At 46.9% G+C, this 5,451-nt stretch overlaps 1 long non-coding RNA gene across 1 annotated transcript; it reads left to right on the forward strand.

The window, feature by feature from the left end:
- The first annotated feature begins 819 nt into the window (after positions 1-819).
- LOC107975351 (uncharacterized) lies at positions 820-1,285 on the forward strand. The gene is made up of 2 exons (XR_001718823.4): positions 820-892; positions 983-1,285. It is a non-coding gene; the product is annotated as an uncharacterized LOC107975351 (long non-coding RNA).
- Positions 1,286-5,451: the final 4,166 nt, after the last annotated feature.

Below are 5,451 nucleotides of genomic sequence, written 5' to 3' on the forward strand. Positions count from 1 at the left end.
AACAGGTGAAGTAATCTTTTAAGTATATTTTAGTTAACCCTATGTATTCCAAATATTATTATTTTGACATATAATTCACATAAAAATTGTTAGTGGGGCTGGGCGAGGTGGCTCATGCCTGTAATCCCAGCACTTTGTGGGGCCGAGGCAGGTGGATCACCTGAGGTCAGCAGTTCGATACCAGCCTGGCCAACATGGTGAAACCCCATCTCTGCTAAAAATACAAAAATTAGCCAGGTGTGGTGGCACACACCTGTAATCCCAGCTACTCGGGAGGCTGGGGCAGGAGAATCGCTTGAACCTGGTGAGCCGAGATCGCACCACTGCACCCCAGCCTGGGCAACAAGAGTGAAACTCTGTCTCAAAAAACAATTTTTTTAAAAATAAAATTGTTTATGGGATATTTGAGATTCTCTTTGTTGTCACTGTTTCAGGTTTTAGAAATCTGGCGTGTATCTTCCATCTCAGCAAGTAGCTGCAGAACTGCACGTGGGGCTCTCGGCTGCCACAGCTGACAGCACAGGGTGAGCTGCTCTGGGAAGGTGCTGGTGTGTCACTCACCGGGCACACTCACAGACCAGCTACCCAAGGAGGCAGTGACCACAGGAATGGAGTACTGGGAAGCAAAACAAGGGAGAAAGGCCAGTCCCCACCACTCCTGGTGCCTGCTAAGTGGGGTAAATGCCCTTCTTGTAGATGAGCGTCACAGCAGCGATGGAAGTGTTGGGATGGAGAGAGGAAAGGAAAGCATTGAAAGTCCTGTAAGGGTTCTGAGAGTCATAGATCCTGTAAGATGTCACTCATCTAAGTCATGCTCTTAGGACTCCGGGCAGTCAAGGAAGAGAAGCAACAAGCCCAGGCAGAACCAGGAGAGGAAGAGGAAATGAGGCAGGTGAGGGGATTTGCTCCACCCGGTCTGGCCTGGCAGGGAGGGACTGACGACTGCAGGGCTTCCTCAGAGACGATCCCTTCGGCTCAACAGGCTTGCCAAGGAAGGAAGGAGCCGCCACCCGCACTGGGAGATTCATCTGAGAGATGAAAGGAACGGAATGCCACAGGACAACCCTAGGGGAGGAGTGCACGACACTAGGGGCTTCGGAGGCACGAGGATGCGACATGAACAAGCCCACTCGCCGTCAGAGTCCCAGCGCCCTCTCTCCAGTGACCAGGCCCCCGTGGAGGGCCCAGTCCACCCTCCAGCTTTCATAAACTTTGAAATAACACAATGTAAAACAGTCTAAATTATGTCAGATGATTCTAAGTGATTAAATGTGACAAAGAGGTATGTCACCAGGGTGGCTGCCTGATTCCCCAATTCTCTGTATCACTGAAATGAATCAACGGAGAGACTCTGAGTAATGCCGGGCACGGCCACCACACTCAGGCTGCTGTTTCTTACAGAGACCTGGGATCTTTCCCAAACGTCACCAATTCAGCCAGGGATCCTGACACAGGTAAAGTGTCGCATCACACCCAGCAACCACAAGATTTGCCTTCTGCTGCTTGGGGGTAATCTCCCTGTCAGAGGTGATAAGTGTGGAAGGATGCTTTAGAATTATGCCTTTTAAAATGAAAGTAGAGTTCCAGGGTCAGGAGGCGTTGACCGGGGGACAGAGAGACTGCGGGTCAAATGTCAGGCCATAAACTGTCAAGATGACACACGGTGCAGGCCTGGCAGGGCATGACTCATCAGGTTCTCCCAGTGCCAGTGGGACAAGTAGCACGCTCGGACAGCTGGGACGTTTGTTTTCAGGCCAATTTCTAAAGAAAGTTCTAGATAGTGGGGCTGGAAAGTGACCACGCGACCGGCTTCTTCAGGACCTGATGGAGTCCCTCGAGTCATGCAGGGCTGGGGGTCTCGCACAAGGGCTCACCAGGGACATGTTAGTGACTTACCCTGCCCAGACCAGATTGCTTGGAAGCCACACATATGGTAAACAAACAGGAGAGAAATGTGTTCCTCCTGGGTCTGCCCCACTCATTTCCCTCCCACAGAGGAAACAGCCCACTCCTGGAGTTCAAAGCTTCCCAAAGGCCTGGAAGCTGAGACAATATGTAGGGGCTTAGTGGGCTCTCTCTGCTCTGATTCCAAAAGCCCAAACCCGGAAGACAGGTCGCCCCTTCCAGGGGGTGAAAAATGAAGTCTGAAGCTGGCAAGGAAAGAGCAGGCTTGGGAAGCCTTACTTCGGGAAACCTGGTTGACCCGACAATTATTTTATATGACCTGGCATACGTTATGTTGATGGTTTCATTTCTGGTTATTACCTTCTATTAAAAAGCATCTTGAGTAAGATGATTACGGGGGCATCTTATTCCCGCCTCAGGAATCTACCCTGAAATTTTCAGAGAACTGTTGTTTTTCCTGGACATATTATTACTATTGTTGTTTTTGCTATGATTGTGATTACGTAAACTGCTAGTTGTTAAATAGCTCTTTTTATTAGTCATTGCTCACAATCCCATTGCTTTGAGATAAAGAGATATGAGGTAGATACCCATATAGGGCACAGAGAGGTCAAGCACTCCCATAAGGTCCCTCCAAGGGCCAGGGATGTCAGAGGTGTTCCTCTCCTCCCCCTCCCCAGCCATCTTACCGGGACCAGTATGGGGCACAGTGAGTGAGCAAACACGCAGGAACGACACGCCCAGAGCGAGGCCAGCCCTGCTCCCATGCACCAGGCCGAGCTGGTGCTGAAGTTCTGCCATGGGTCCTTGGTGCTCTTAACTTTAGGGGTCTGCCGAGTGGGGATTCTAGTGACAGGCACGATGGCTTGGGTTAGCTGCATCCCGAAATGAAGAGTCAGCACTGGGAACCATGAATGTGCCTGAATCTTAACTTGCAATGAAAACCCTGTGGGTCAGGCCGGGTGCAGTGGCTCACACCTGTAATCCCAGCACTTTGGGAGGCTGAGGTGGGTGGATCACGAGGTCAGGAGATCGAGACCATCCTGACTAACACAGTGAAACCCCCATCTCTACTAAAAATACAAAAAAAAAAAAAAAAAAAAAATTAGCCAGGGGTGGTGGCGGGCACCTGTAGTCCCAGCTACTCAGGAGGCTGAGGCAGGAGAATGGCGTGAACCCAGGAGGTGGAGGTTGCAGTGAGCCGAGATCGTGCCACTGCACTCCAGCCTGGGTGACAGAGTGAGACTCTGTCTCAAAAAAAAAAAAAAAAAGAAAACCCTGTGGGTCATGGCCCCGCAGCTCTCCCACCATCACCTCATTCAACTCAGTGTCTGAGACCAAATGCATTGTCTTTACCCCCAAGCCAAAGCTTGGTATCTGTTCAATTCCATCAGTGGCATCTCTCAGTCACTCAGGAGGAAAAAAACCCTCCGAATTATTTTTAAATAAATTTAATTTAAAAATTATTTATTAAATTATTTAAAAATAATTATTGAAAAAAGGCAGAAGCTTATAGAGTAACAAGTAAAAATGTCTTCCCCTCCCCACTGCAACTCTCCATCTCACTCCTCAGGAGCAATCACTGTTAACAGTTTGATGTGTACGATTAAAGACTTTTTTCTACGCACTAACCAAGACACATTTTCTTGTTATTATCTTTGGCCTTACTCTTGCCTTCCTTCTAATATCCAGTCATCAACTCCCACTAATTTTTCCTTTATGTTTTTCATGTCTGTCCAATCTTTTTAGACCCCACCCCAAATTCTTATCACCTTAAACTTAGAATATCAGCTCTGCATAGAGAAATAGCAAACGGGTTTGGAACCGATGACTCAGGTTTAACTCTTGGTTTCTCCACTTAGGCAAATGACACCTTCTTTGTGCCTCAGTTTCTTTATCTGCTCAAAAGGGATAACAATATCTACCATTTGAGGTTGATGAAAATAAATAAAGGATCAGCATGTAGTAGGTGCTTAAATAATGTCTGCAATTACTATTTTCTTTTAAGTGGCCTCAGGAACATCCACTTCAGTTCCCTCCACTTCAGTTCCCTCCGAGTTATATTGCATACCATGGTCAGATTAATCTTTCTTAAAACACTGCCTTTATTGTGACAGTCCCTTGCTCAAAATCCTGAAAGGCTTCCTAACGTTTATAGTACAATGAGAAACAGTCTTTACCTCACTCATCAACTCCAGTTGACTGGTAGTGCCTGCCTGAGAGGTGCCGCTGGGCCTGGTGGCAGAGAAGGCAAGGTTAGATTAGCAATGTCTTTACAGGAGCACAGGTAAAGTAGCAGCAACTGCAGCCTATAGCACAAAGTCCAGCATTACTTCACCTCCTCTATCTCCCTAGGGGATGCCTTTCTTATTGGTGTCTTTCTCTCCCTGTGGACTGCTTTCCTCCTGATCTGCCACATACACCACAGACCCTCTGCCAGTGGAACTCTCCCTCCAGATATTGTCACAGCTGGCTCACTTTCCAGCATCCAGCGTTCAAATGCTACCCCTGCGGAGGCCAAGCATTCTCCATCATGTTGCTGTTTATTTCCTTCACAGCACTTCATCTCTGTCTGAAGGGATCCTGTTTATTTACTCAGTTTCATGTTCATCGTCTTTCTCTGCCACAGACAATGTCTGAGCCCCTGAAGATAGGAACTTCCTCTTGTTCAGCAGCCTGTCCCTAGAGCCTAGACCATGGGCTGGCACCAGTAGGAGCTCAGGGTCTTGCTTCTTACAGTTCTCTTGCATAGTGGGTGCTTCTCTGATGACTGAATCGGGACTTCCCAAGCAGAGAGTGACTTGAAGCCAGTCTAGGTATCGGCCACATGTAGTCCAGACTGGCATATAGAATGTGCTCACTAAAACCTGGATTGGCTGATTGCTGAGGCCTTCAGGGGGAATTTTACAAAAGCACTTGGGCATGTGAATTGCACAACAGGTGCTCAAAGGCTATAGGCCACGCCTGTGTCCAACCTGTCTCATTATAGACTACTTTACATGCACTCTTGCTGGCGATTTCTCTCTGGACCTTCTCCTTGGTAATTTTCCTAAAATCACATGTTCCCAAAGCCACCCTGGTGATGTACTAGTTATCTGGGCCGTTTGCTTCTTGACTGCAGTATTATGGTTGTCTATTTTCTGTCTTAGCATCATGTGTCTGCCAGAATGAAAGCCCCTAAAGGGCTTAGAATGTTGAAGTCCACCCTGGAAATGAATAACATGGCCCTCAGAGAATCATGCAAAACAGAAGCAATCGGTGAGACGGAGCTCAATCTTTTTTTTTTGCCAATGTGGATGGATTTCCAAGGAAGAAATGATTAAAGATTATTAATTTTCCTGTGTTTGAATATATTTTCATTAGTCTTTTTCTACTTCCAGACATATTGTTTTCATTGAAGTTTTTTGTTGTTAATTTATGTCTGAGATCACATAACATAAACACTGAGGAGCACATTATGAAAGAAAAAAAGATTTCATATTCTACCACCCTAACACTATTCATTTTTTTCCTGTTTCTTTCCCATCTTTCTGTATCTGTGTGTAT

This window comes from Pan troglodytes, chromosome 5, assembly GCF_028858775.2.
Source record: "Pan troglodytes isolate AG18354 chromosome 5, NHGRI_mPanTro3-v2.0_pri, whole genome shotgun sequence".
In the NCBI taxonomy this organism is placed as follows: domain Eukaryota; kingdom Metazoa; phylum Chordata; class Mammalia; order Primates; family Hominidae; genus Pan; species Pan troglodytes.